The sequence below is a fragment of the Callithrix jacchus genome, chromosome 2, assembly GCF_049354715.1.
Source record: "Callithrix jacchus isolate 240 chromosome 2, calJac240_pri, whole genome shotgun sequence".
Taxonomy (NCBI): domain Eukaryota; kingdom Metazoa; phylum Chordata; class Mammalia; order Primates; family Cebidae; genus Callithrix; species Callithrix jacchus.
In genome coordinates, this window is record NC_133503.1 from 131,587,615 (window position 1) to 131,602,425 (window position 14,811).

Genomic DNA, 14,811 nt, shown 5'->3' on the forward strand with positions numbered 1-14,811 from the left:
AAATGTATAGCATGAAATAAATTAATTCATACAAAATCTTAAAGAAGAAACCTTTCAGGTAAGAAGTAGTTGAGATTGGTTGGGCGCAGTGGCTCACACCTGTAATCCCAGCACTTTGGGAGGCCGAGGCGGGTGGATCACCTGAGGTTGGGAGTTCGAGACCAGCCTGACCAATACAGAGAAACCCCGTCTCTACTGAAAATACGAAATTAGCCAGGCATGGTGGTGCATGCCTGTAATCCCAGCTACTTGGGAGGCTGAGACAGGAGAATGGCTTGAACCTGGAAAGTGGAGGTTGTGGTGAGCCAAAATCCCACCATTGCCCTATGGCCTGAGCAACAAGAGCAAAATTCTGTCAAAAAAAAAAAAAAGCAGTTGAGATTGGCACTTTTAAAAAATTTCTCAATTTCTAAATTTAGAAATTACTAGAAAAGGAAAGGATCTGTCAATCACCTTACTCCAAATTGTGAAAGTATATTTTTCCTGTTAAATTTTCTTATTAAATTTTACCTTAAAATTTTTATGGTAGTTTTTCTTCATGAGAAACTGATGTATAGATATCGTACAAATATGAGCCAACTTACTGAATTAAAGTAGTGAGCACTTTACATTTTTGTTTATATATTACCTAGTAAAATAGCTAACAATCATATCCCAGAAAACTCAAAAACAATCAGCATTACACTGCCTAGTGGTTTCTGCTTAGTACACTAAATAGAAGAACAAACACGTTTTAAGTGATTGTTTTACCAAAAATATGAACTAGGGAGAGAGTGCATCTGGACTAGAATAGACAGAAGACCATAAACTCCTAGTTGACTTCTTGGCAAGTCTCTGATCTCCGTAAGGACCTCTCTATCCTTTAGGTTAAAGGACACGTCGTTTCTCCGCCTTTTGGCTGAGATCAAGTGTAGGTTAAAGGACACATTCCAGAAGATACTAAGAGTATATCTGGGTGGGAAGATATTTTTAGTGAAAGCAGATACAGAAAAAAGAATAGGAACATGCTGCCTTCAATTTTTATCTAAGGCATATCAGGATAGCCAAAGACACAAAGTATACCCCCAGCTATTTTCTGCCTTGCTGCTGCTTTTAAGTAAACAAATTGAGATTGCACTAATGAATTTCAGAAACTTTCAGAAAACCCTTCACTTGTTTCATTAGGTTTTGTAACCTAATGTAAGACACCAGACATTCAGAACTCACCATTTTGTGAGATTTTGACCTACTTTTTTTTTTTTTCTGTGACGGAGTCTCACCCTGTTGCCCAGGTTGGAGTGTAGTGGTGCCATCGCAGCTCACTGCAACCTCTGCCTCCCAGGTTCAAACAATTCTGCCTCAGCCTCGCAAGTAGCTGGGACTACAGGTACCCGCCACCATGCTTGGCTAATTTTTATCTTTTTGGTAGAGTCAGGGTTTTGCCACATTGCCTAGGCTGGTCTCAAACTCGTGACCTCAAGTGATCCCCCCGCCTCGGCCTCCCAAAGTGCTGGGATTACCAGATGTGAGCCACTGTGCCTGGCCTTGACCTACTTTTGTCAGTTATTTTCATATCAAATATACCCAGCGAAAGAAATATTACTGTGTTTTCTTTTAACAACACCAAGTGAAGATAATGGGTGCCTGATAAATGTAAATATAAGGCCATTTCTGTAGCACAGAAAAATTTCTTTTCTGTTTTTTCTATCAATATTTATGATTTTTCTTGTTATCTATGAATTATAACTACCTTACCATATACACAGATATATTGCCAGTCACATCAGTATGACTTGTGGATATGACTTCCTTGATTATTCTACCTTAATTTATAAGGAATGACTCTCAGGAAGCATGACTAGAAAGCAGATGTGCTTGAAGTGAATGTTTCCCTATGACTTCAGTATGAAATGGAACATCAAGAAGTATGTATTAAACATCTGCTATGTGACAAGCACTGTACTAATTTACATAATTATTTCTATGGATAGTGGCCTTTCCAGGGGTACTCCTGTGGGAAGGAAGGGGGATAAAGAAGGGAAGAGGCCCAAATGATTGTACCTGCTGTTCCCATGGTGGTTGGTCTGATTATCCAGCACACTGGTGAAAAGGTGGAGGTCTTGCTCATATTCATGGTACAATTTTTTTTAAGCTTTTCTGCCTTGCCTCCCTATCTCTGTTAGGGCACTTCTTAACTAAATATTTCATATCTGCTCTTCTGAACGTCTTCAGCCTTCTTTGGTGTTTATAGTACTTCTTATGAAGTCATAAATTATACTTTCTTTGCAGATGTCATTTATGCAATATGTTTTGGACTCCATTTTTTTTTTACTTACAAACTTCCAATAATCCAACGAAAGTAAGTAATTATTTATATGCATAATTTTAATCTATAAAATTTAAGTAGCAAACCATATTGCCTTGGGAAAGCAGCTCATCTCTGAAGTTTTTAATTAAATAAATTGTAAACCTGTAAAACTCATCCCCAACACTAAACAGTATTTCAACAGGATATGGGTTTTGCTATCAGTACTGGGTGACTTTGTGGTCAATTCTAGTTCTGCCAGAACTTAAGGTCTCCCTAGGCCGACCAAACCATTACATCAGTTGCAGAAGTAACTCAGGGCTCTAGGGTCTTCAGACAGATGGTAACAAAGAACAGGGTGAAAACACTTCGTTTTTGTTTTATGAGATGGAGTTTAGCTCTTGTTGCCCAGGCTGGAGTGCAGTGGCATGATCTCAGCTCACTGCAACTTCTGCCACTCGGGTTCAAGCGATTCTTGTGCCTCAGCCTCCTGAGTAGCTGGGATTACAGGCACTCGCCACCACATCTAGCTAATTTTTGTATTTTTAGTAGAGATGGGGTTTCACCATGTTGGCCAGGATGGTCTTGAACTCCTGACCTTGGGTGATCCACCCTCCTTGGCCTAGCAAAGTGCTGGGGCCACTATGCCTGGCCTCAAGTGTTGAATTGTTAATCTTTCTTACTGTAATAAAATGTACGTAACAAAATTTAACCATTTTCACAGTTTTTAAGTGTATGATTCAGTGACATTAAGCACACTTACAACACTGTGTAACCATCACCATGTATCCCTTTCCAGAAGTTTTCATCATCCCAAACAGAAACTCTGTATCCATTTAATAATGGCTCCCTATTTGTTCCACCCTTTACCTTCCCCACCTGCACCCACAGCCTGTGGCAACCTCTGTTCTACTTTATGCCTCTATAAATTGGCCTATTCTAGGTACCTCAAATAAGTGGGATCATATAGTATTTGTTTATTTGTGACTGGCTTGTTTCACTTAGCATAATATTTTCAAGTTCCATCCATGTTGTGGCATGTATCAGAATTTCATCAGTTTTCAAGGCTGGATAATTTCCATTGTGTTGACATATGATACTCTTATCCATTCATCTGTTGATGGACACTTGGGTCAATCCATTGTTTGGTTCTTGTGACTGTTGCTGCTATGAACATTTGTGGACAATTTATCTGAGTTCCTGCTTTTTAGCATTCTTGTGGATATATACCTAGGAGGAGAATTGCTGGATTATATGAGAATTCTATGTTTAACTTTTTGAGGAACTGCAAAAGGATTGGGTTTGAATTAGGTAAACCTAAAAGATTTGTAGAACAACATGCTAGCTCATTAGAAAATCAATCTTGGGGTTAGTGTCTGGTTAATAGACCTCTATGTAATTAATTGGCCTCTGAGTCATGGCTTTTATCATCTCTTTCCTAAAATATTTATTAAGCACCTACTATGTTTCAGTCCCCATTTAAGAATATACACTATAGAGAGAAGCTCACAGTTGATTGCAGAACACAGAGAGTTACTTTGCAGTGCACAAGATATATGGCAAAGGAGAATACTCACACAGGGCAATCCAGAGGGAAGAGAGCTTGGGAAATCTTTCCCAGAGGAGATGACATCTGCCTGAGGCTTGGTGGAGAGACAGGAGCTAGTTAGTTGAAGAAGAGGTAAAAGAGTTGCAGAGAATGTGCTGTGCAAAGGCTCAGAAGAGTGAAGAAAGTATTGGGACATATAGAAAATTAGAATGGATCAGTACAGCTGAAGCATAGGATATTAGGGAAGGGCATGGCAAAAGCTGGGGATGGAGAAGTAGCCAAATACCAGAGCAGGGAGGACTTTGTAAGTCATATTAAAGATTTCAGTTTGATGCTGAAGGTAATGGAAAAATATTGAGGATTTTTTTTTTTTTGCAAACAAATGACGTAATCAGAAATGTATTTTATATAGCTATTATGTGCCTTTAGAAATCATAGGCCAGGCACAGTGACTCATGCCTGTAATCACAGTACTTGGGAGGCCAAGGTGAGCAGATTACTTGAGTTCAAGACCAGCCTGGCCAACATGGTGAAACCTTGTCTCTACTGAAAAATACAAAAATTTGCCAGGTGTGGTGGCAGGCCACTGTAATCTCAGCTACTCTAGAGGCTGAGGCAGTAGGATCACTTGAACTCAAGAGGCAGAGGTTGCAGTGAGCCGAGATCATGCCATTGCACTCCAGCCTGGGCGGCAGAGTGAGACTCCATCTAAAATAAATAAATGAATAAATAAGTAATAATATGTTTTATAAGTCAGGCAGCTATGTAAATCACAATCCCTGTTGAGTGGCTGCATTATGGAAGGGGCGATGAGAATGGATTCAGAGAGTCTATAGGCAGTAGAACCAGTAGGACTTCTTTACTAATTTAGGTGGCAAGGAAAAGAGGAACACAGGATGCTACTCATAGACAACCCGATGAATAATCCCATTTCCCCAGAAAGTGAATTCAGGAGGGGGAGAAACTCAGTTTTGTGAGTTCTGTTTTGCATTTTACATGCCTATCGAACATTCAAGTGGAACTCTGGGTCTAGATGGAGCTTGAGAGAGAAATATGAGCTGGAGATAAGTATTTGGGAGTTGTCACTTAACATAATGGTAACTGAGGGCATAAGAAATGGCGGGAATGCAGGGTGAAAATGTCGGCTTGGGCCAGATGCAGGACAAGAGCTTGTAAAAGGAATGGCCAGGAGTGATGGGTGGACAGCTAGAAGGGTGGGAGCTAACGGGATCCTTGAGTGGGGTTTCAGAAAGCCAGATTTCACACAGAAACATCAACAAATCAACTTCATGTCTTGAGATGATGGCATTTAAACTGTGTTCTATTGAGATCCTTCATTAATACTTGGTTTTAAAATATATTTTAACAAATTAAAAACTTAAATATGGTGTTTCTAACATTTTAAAACTTTGAAATCCAAAAAACATCAGTGCCAGGTTAACTATTTTTTTGTGCAGATGCCAGAATAAGGCCATCTCTGGTAAATTGAAGAGCTTCCTGGTATTTCAAGGTGAGCTGTTAAAAGAACTAGTACCATTTCTTGGTGTGAATCAGGACTTTCTCAGTGCTCTGTCAGAGAAACAAAATACAGAAATAGGGTCTACATAAGATAACTTCTGTCTTCTGTAAACCTTGTCTCAAATGTTTGTTTTTGAAAATAATTCCCTTTTTTTTTTTTTTTTGAGATGGCGTTTCGCTCGTTACCCAGGCTGGAGTGCAATGGCGCGATCTCGGCTCACCGCAACCTCCGCCTCCTGGGTTCAGGCAATTCTCCTGCCTCAGCCTCCTGAGTAGCTGGGATTACAGGCACGCACCACCATGCCCAGCTAATTTTTTGTATTTTTAGTAGAGACGGGGTTTCACCATGTTGACCAGGATGGTCTCAATCTGTTGACCTCGTGATCCACCAGCCTCAGCCTACCAAAGTGCTGGGATTACAGGGTTGAGCCACCATGCCCGGCCTGAAAATAATTCTGTATTGAATGACATACTGCTTAAGTGTGATATCCCATTCCTTCTGTTAATATATTGGACTTTGATGTTGTCATTTTAAGGGGTGGGGAGGTGTAATCAAGAAGTTAACCAACAGCACTTGCTTTCTGTGATTTATTTGCCTCTCTTTAAAGTCAGGTTTTAGAGGCTTATGTGTATTGTGTGTGTCTTTTTACATGTATTGTTCTGATACCAAATACATCACAAGGACCACGTAACTTTGTGTTTGCATTGCTGTAGGAAGTTTAGAGTGTTAATATGGTCCTGACTTTTTTAATATTGACTCATAAACATAACTGCATACAAATTATCTCTGATAGAAATGCTCTCAAATGATACTCTTTGTATTTGGTTTTAGACTACTGTATGGTATTTGATTTTTATTTCTAGTTTAAGTTACAATTAAAATTAGTTTGAATTCTTTGAGTAGACATGACTTGCACGACTTGGTCAACAAATTGAGCATGTTCAATGGTCCAGGAAGAAAAAAGGAACGATCAGTACTCAAAATTGGCTCCAAATAACCCACAGACTTTGCAAATCACTTGCAAATTGTCTAATAAAGTCTAACTTTTAAACAACTTTTGTTTATATTTTTCTACTTAGTGATTAATCTTAGTCTCATTTAGCAGAGCCTTTATTTTACAATTACAGTCTGCGCATTAAAATCTCAGCGTTATACATAATAGTATAAAGCGTAGAACTACATAGTCTATGGTGCATGGCCAGCTACACCATCTCACAACAGTTTTCATACAATTTCATGACCTCAGTGTTATTGTTATCCCCATTTTATATATGGGGAGTCTGAGTTTCAGCAAGACAAAGTGATTGGCCAAGTAAGAGGCAGAACCAGAAGTAAAACTCAGGTCTGTCATCTGCCTCCTCCATTGCCTCTTTCTCCATCATGCCTGAACTATGACCTGTGGGTATTTTTTAAGAAAACAGGTACAAAAGTTTATCAATTCTCAATATTCAGCAACTTACCACTTAATGAGAAGGAGCAAATGGTTTTCAATTTCCCAATAGTATTGTGTCTTTGAATTTCACCCTACTTTTTAGGAAAAAAACGTTTAATTTTAATTATATAAGTGGTTCATGTGTAGTTTCTTTTTGTAACCGTTTTTAATAATACAGATAAAGCAAAAGTCATCCTTGACCTCTCAGTTCTATCCCCAAAAACTGTTACTATAAGTTCTTTGATGCGTATCCTTTCCGCATTGTATATGCATTTATATACAATATGTATGTACTTATAGAAACATAGTTTTGGAGGGCAAAGAGTCATAAATTTTATTATATGGTATGTTTTATTCTACAATTTGCCCTTTTTTAATATAATCTCATTAGACAATCTATCCAAGCTGGTACATACAGATCAACCTTATTTCTTCTAACTCCTTCAGAGCTCAGGGGTAAAGCATTGGACTGCAAACCAACAGGTGTTATTTCATTTTATGGATATAGGTGGTTTATTTAAACATTTCAATATTTCATTTTCATCCTACCCACTTCTTCCCCACCTCGAGGCTACTTTTTTTTTTTTGAGATGGAGTTTCCCTCTGTTGCCCAGGTTGGAGTTCAGTGGCACAGTCTTGGCTCATTGCAACCTCTGCCTCCTAGGTTCAAGAGATTCTCCTGCCCAGCCTCCCCAGGCATCTGGAATTGCAGGTGCCTGCCACCATGCCCAGCTAAAATTTTTGTATTTTTTAGTGGAGACAAGGTTTCACTATGTTGACCAGGTTGGTCTCGAATTCTTGACCTCAGGTCATCGACCCGTCTTGGCCTCCCAAAGTGCTGGGAGTGTGAGCCACTGCACCTGGCTCTTTGTTAAATGTTAGCAGTATTCAGGAATAATTAGTACCCAGCTACCAAATGTCCTGCAGTGCTTCTAATGTCTTCTCCCATTGAGGATAATGAACTGTGGATGAACAAGTGTTCCTGAAAACTAAAACTCAAAAATCAGTTTTACTAGCCTTGATGAAAACCTTTCTAAATTATACTACAAACAACATCTAGCAACATAGTTTGAACATAATAATTGCACAATAAATGTGTCAAATAAGTGAACATGTTTACTGCCTTAGAAAAGAAGATACCACATGTAAATTTTTCCTTTTTTTCTTTCTTTCTTTTTTTTTTTTTTTTTTTTTGGAGACAGAGTCTCACTCTGTTGCCCAGGCTGAAGTGCAATGGCACAATCTCAACTCACTGCAATCTCTGCCTCCCAGGTTCAAGTGATTCTCCTGTCTCAGCTTCCAGAGTGGCTGGGATTACAGGCACACATCACCATGCCCAGCTTATTTTTGTGTTTTTAGAAGAGACGGGGTTTTGCCATGTTGACCAGGCTGGTCTTAAACTCCTGACTTCAAGTGATCCACTCACCTTGGCTCCCAAAGTGCTGGGATTACAGGTGTGAGCCACAACTCCCAACCACCACATGTAAATTTTAAGCTTTGCTCAGTGACTTGGTCTTTCAACTACTGTATGGTGCCACCACCTGGAGATGATTGGGGATCACCAAGGGTATGTAGGACAGTTTGAAACCTAAAGTGCTTTGTAGCCTTCAAAGTGGGAAAGAAAAAGGTGAGATTAAAAAGGAAAGAAGGAATAGGGAAATGTTTAAACCCCAGTATATTCAGACATTTCTCTCTCTTCTCTCAAGAGGCTTTGTCTCCTGATTGATGGCTTTGCTTCTGATAGCTTCTTCTGTCAGTTGGCTGTTCAGTCAAACATTTTGTGAATACCTACAATGTCATTAGGCACTGGAATGCAAAGATGAGAAGACACAGCCCTACCCTCAAGAAGCTTACAATCTAATGAAGGAAGCATACATGTTAACCAGGAAGCAATCAGACATCAATGCTGCTATGAAAGGAATATACATGGGAATTAGCCAGTATCGCTGAGGAGGTAGCATTAGATCTAAGATGTGAAAGATAATTAGATGTTCACTTTGAAGATTGGAGTGATGGAGGAAAGCAAGCCACATATTTGAATTCACAGTCCTGACATATACTCTGGCTGAGCTTGGGGAATCAGAGAAAACAAGTCATATGGAGTCCAGACTGCAGACTTTGTTTCATATCCTCAGCAGTTCTGACTTTCCCCAAAGGCGGTGGAAAGCCACTGAAACCTCTGAGGAGGAGACACACATGACTGTAGGCACATTTTAGAGACAGTAAAACATTCTGACTACGGTATCAAGAATGGCCTAAAGAAAGCTTATGGGGCCTGCTACAGTGGCTCATGCATGTAATCCCAGCACTTTGGGAGGCTGAGGCAGATGAATTACTTGAGGTCAGGAGTTTGAGACCAGTCAGGAGCCTGGCCAACGTGATGAAACCCTGTCTCTACTAAAAGTACAAAAATTCACTGGGCATGGTGGCACTTGCCTGTAATTCCAGCTATTCGGGAGGCTGAGACATGAGAATCACTTTAACCCAGGAGGTGGAGGTCACAGTGAGCCGAAATCACATCACTGCCTTCTAGCCTGGGTGACAGAGTGAAACTCCGTCTTTTAAAAAAAAAGAAAAAGAAAGCTTATGGAAGGACAGGTGCAGTGGCTGATGCCTGTAATTCTAGCGCTTTGGGAGGCTGAGGTGGGAGAATCTTGAGTCCAGGAGTTCAAGACCAGCCTGGGCAACATTGTGAGACCTCTTCTCTATAAAAAATAATAATAAGTTTCTTCAAAAAAGAAAGCTATAGAAAACCATATTCAAAAAAACTGTTTTTTTTTATTGTAGCAATCCAGGTAAGAAACAGAGAAAACTGTAAATGATGCAAAATAGCTGAACTGAATATGAGAGATGTTCAAGAGGTATGTGAAGGGACGATATTTTGAAATGTGGATTTCTGCTGCTTTCCTGGCATTTACTGTTTTTTGTTTGTTTGTTTTGAGATGGAGTCTCGCTCTGTCACCCAGGCTAGAGTGCAGTGGCACAATCTCAGCTCTCTGCAACCTCCACCTCCCAAGTTCAAGCGATTCTCCTGCCTCAGCCTCCCAAGTAGCTGGGATCACAGGTGCGGCCACCCTGCCTGGCTATTTTTAGGAGAGACACGATTTCACCATGTTGGCCAGCCTAGGCTGAAACCCCTGACCTCGGGTGATCCACCTGCCTCGATCTCCCAAAGTGCTGTGATTACAGGCATGAGCCACCACATTTGGCCTGTTCCTTTCAACAAATGTATTCTACTCCCTTTGCCCTCAGGATTGGGTTATTACTGTAGTAATGAAAGGGTCGATTCTTTCTTTTGAATTTCCCACCTTGAATGAGATTTTTCTTTTAATGACATCTCCCATGTATCAAGGAAGGAGAGTAGAAGGAAATGAGAGGGTGGCAAATATCACTATGGAGGGGCCCTGAGCACAACCTCCTCTTCCCGTTTGCCCAATATATCAGCCTTAGGGTAAAAAAATAAACCTTCCAACAGGATTGAAGATTGAAGAGCAGAGGATGCCCATGCCTCAAGTTCCAGGTGTGACCTACAGAAGTTCCCTTGGGCCAGGGTGTTGCAGCAGCCACTGAGAAGAAATGACAACATGGTGTTTTTAGGCTAAGAGGAGCCCCATGCATATCTTGGGGCCTTAGTATGGCATAGGAAAGCATCTGAAATGTTTCCATGTCTCACTCGCTCCAGCAGGTATGACAAAAGAGCTACTATGTTAGATATGAGGACACACGTTCACCTGGGTAGATCTGGGACCAAAGACCAGATGGACAAATCAGTGGATGCTCGTAGAAAAAGGGGCCAGTGGACCAGGGCCAGAGGGAGCCCATCTGAGCAAATGCCAGCATGAATTGGTGAATCAAGAAACAGAACTTATGGCTGCCACAGTGGCTTACGCCTGTAATCCCAGCACTTTGGAAGACAGAGGCGGGTGGATCACCTAAGTTCAGGAGTTTGAGACCAGCCTGGCCAACATGGTAAAACCCCATCTCTACTAAAAACACAAGAATTAGCTGGGCGTGGGGGTGGGCGCCTGTAATCCCAGCTACTCGGGAGTCTGAGGCAGGATAATCGCTTGAACCCAGGAGGTGGAGGCTGCAGTGAGCTGAGACCATGCCATTGCACTCTAGCCTGGGTGACAAGAGTGATACTCCGTCTAAAAAAAAAGAAACAGAAGCTGCCACACCCCAGCCCTGAAATGCTTGAACACTGACATCACTTAGAAGGGAGCAGGTGGCAGAGGAGAATCCCTAAACTCCCTGAGTTTATACTGAATTGACAAAAACAATGCGTTTTTGTTGTTGTTGTTTTGCTTTTTGTTTTAATTGTTTTCTTTGAGATCAGTCAATCCAGAGACAGAAACAATGTTTCCACTCTCAGGCAGAATAAATGAATTTTAGAACAAAGTTTAGAAGAATGAAACTACATCTTTTGCATTCCCTAGTTATGGCCTAAGAAAATGTTCCCACTACCAATAGAGATTGCAGGATGTGATACCACTCTGGAGTACTTTGAAGCTTCTGGATTTGGTTGAAGAAAGATGCTTTGGACATTCTGAATTTGAGGTGCTTCTCCAGAAGTCTATGGATCTGAAGCATGGGAGAAAGTATAAGCTGGGGAAATAAGTTTGGGAGTTACCAGAAAACACTGCAGTAAGCAGTGGGTGAACCCATGAGCAAATGAAATCAAATAGAGGATGACGAGAACAGGAGCCCTAGCAGACCCTGCCAGTTACAGAGTGTGCAGGGAAAAGGAATTAGAAAGGACCCTGTAAGAAAGATCCAGGATGACCTGAAGAACTGGTAAGTGATGCCAGATAAACAGTTAACATCCAGATAAACAGTAACATCCAGCCCAAGGATAGTTCAGGGTTGCACACAAACGCTTTATGATGGCTCTTTTTCTTTCTTGCTTTTTTTTTTTTTTTTTTTTTGAGACGTAGTTTGCTCTGTCTGTCACCCAGGCTGGAGTGCAGTGGCACAATCTTGGTTGACTGCAACCTCCGATTCCCTGGTTCAAGCGATTCTCCTGCCTTAGCCTCCCGAGTAGCTGGGATTACAGGTGCGTACCCCCACACCTGGCCAATTTTTGTATTTTTAGTAGGGATGGGGTTTCACCATGTTGGCCAGGATGGTCTCAATCTCCTGACCTCGTGAGCCAACCGCCTTGGCCTCCCAAAGTGCTGGGATTACAGGCGTGAGCCACCGTGCCCAGCCTTAGGCTCTTCTTAATGATCAGGAAGTTATTGGCCTCATATTGGAACTCAAGACCATGTTCTCATTGCCCAGGGATGCCAGGAATCTGACTACAAGGGGCTAATTTATGCTGATGCAGTGCAGCCTTACTTGCCATAATGTTACTGCCAGGTAAGTTATAGTTCACATACCCAACACTTCTGAATCTTTGTCAACATGCTATTAGGATTTTTCACTGTATTACGCAGTTCTCCTTTTAAGAAAAGATCTTTCTCTCAAATTATTGTCAGCGATTAGGACTAGATAAATTTGTCCTTTTTGGCCTATGTGTCTTCTAGCCAAAGAGGACTACATAATCCATCATTTCCTCATCACTCTGGCTGCTAGGAAGCTCAAGACCAGATTTTGGGCTTAATTGCTATAATGTTCCTCAGATAGTTCCTATAATTCTAGTTTTTTCTTCCTCTTGGCCCTTAATTATTTCTTCCTGCCCCTATTTCTTGATCAGTAGTTTGGTCCTGTTTTACTGGTCTGACGGTACCTGTGTTTTTATCAAAAGCTACTTCAAATCTTTGGTGCATTTGGCAAAAAAGGGTAAGTCAGGTGGCTGTGATGACTGATGCCTGTAATCCCAGCACTTTGGAAGGCCAAGGCAGGAGGATCACTTGAAGCCAGGAGTTGAGAGAAGCCTGGGCAACATAGCTAAACCTCATTTCTACAAAAAAGAAAACTAAAAATTAGCCTGGCATGCCCCTGTGGTCCCAGCTACTCAAGTGGCTGAAGCCAGTGGATCACGTGAACCTGGGAAGTTAAGGCTGCAGTGAGCTATAATGAACCACTCACTACCGTCCAGCCTGGGAGACAGAGCAAAACCCTGTCTCAAAAACATATATGAATATACAATTTTACAGGTTTTTTAAAAACTATATCTTTAAGGTTGACCATCAACATATAACTGCTGTCCTCATATATTAGTTATAAAGCTCATTCTGATGAATAATTCAGAGAAGATTTTTCCCAATAGTCAGTCTGTATATCAACAACAATGGCAAAAGTAACATTTGATTGCTTGATGCTTTAGGACATTTAAAGAGCCAGACTGATGAGGGAATGATGGATTTATGTAGTTCTCTGCCTGGAAGGAACGCAGACCAAAAAGGACAAATGTATCTAATCCTAATCTCTGACAATAATTTGAGAATTATCTTTTCTTAAAAGGAGAATTGGATAATACAGTGAAAAAATCTTCATAGAACCTTGATAAAACATACAGAGGTGTTCTTGTGTCTGCGAACTACAGTCTACCTTGCAGTAACATTATGGAGGTGAGTAAGGCTTTATTAACCCAGTCCAGTGATAGGAAGCTTTCCTCTCTAGCCTATTATCTGTGCTTATCTCCAGTGGCCATTCTGGTTAGAAGCGTGGCCACTATATTATAAGTCATTAGTATAAATTGTTCCTTCTTCAAGTCTAGTGTCAAAGCTCACAACAAGCTTCTTGCTTTGACTGTTGAACTGTCATGAGCAAGCTCTTCTGAAGGTTGTGAGAATAAAAAGAGTCAGTTGTGTTAGGAAAAGGGCAGGGCACAGTGGCTCACACCTGTATGCTCAGCTCTTTGGGAGACTGAGGTGGAAAGGCTGCTTGAGGCCAAGGGTTTGAGACCAGCCTTGGCAATATAGTAAGACCCTATGTCTACAAAAAAGTTTACAAATTAGCCAGGCACGATAGTACACATCTGTAGACCCAACTACTTGGGAGGTTGAGGTAGGAGAATCAGTCAAGGCTGCAGTGAGCTCTGATCACACCACTGCACTCTAGCCTGGCCAATGGAGCAAAATAGTGACTCTGTCTCAAAAAATATAAAAAATTGGCTGAGCACAGAGGCTCACGCCTGTAATCCCAGCACTTAGGGAGGCCGAGGTAGGTGGATCATTTGAGGTCAGGGGTTCAAGATCAACCTGGCCAATGTGGTGAAACCCTGCCTCTACTAAAAATACAAAATTAGCCAGGCTTGGTGCCAGGCACCTGTAATCCAGCTACTCAAGAGGCTGAGGCAGGATAATTGCTTGAACCTAGGAGGCAGAGGTTGCAGTAAGCCAAGATCACACCACTGCACTCCAGCCTGGGCAACAGAATGAGACTCCATCTCAAAAAAAATTCAATAGAGGGGGAAAAAAAACCCTAACAAATAGATCCAGGGAGGGCCATGAAGAGAGGGTTCTGACTTGCATGCCTGATAACAGAAGCTCTCACAAAAGGCTGCAAAACCCACAGCCTTGCACGAAGGCCATCACCATCTTACACAAAACAATACTTGTATGAGGACATCCATCCAGCAGCTACCTGTCCAACCTCAGACAGGCCTCACTGCTGTCGTTGATCTTGATAGTTTAGAATAATCATTTCAAAACAATTATGTAATCCTCCTCATTCTTCCTCTAAAACCTTTTGTCTTCTTTTGCCTCCCTGAATACACGCATAGTTTGCTACGACACTCATATTCCCATTGCAATGCCTTACTCCTGCATAAATACTTTTTTTCAGAGGGAGAGAGTCTGTTATTTAGGGTGACATAAATAGAGTCTGGAAGCAGGACCTGAAGTAGGATCAGTTTGGACAGAGCTGGCAATTCTTGGTACCAGTGTGCAGCACTTACAGGAGGACTTTGAGCTCTCCATTTTCACAGCTCTCCTCTTCTGCCCTGGTGAGTCTTCTCTCAGGCTGAGCCTCCCTCATTTTGGTAGAGGCTTTAAAAAATGTTTTAGGATCTGCTTTGGTTATAAACCTGCCTTAGTAAAAGACCCTGTAGGCTGGGCATGGTGGCTCAAGCCTATATTCCC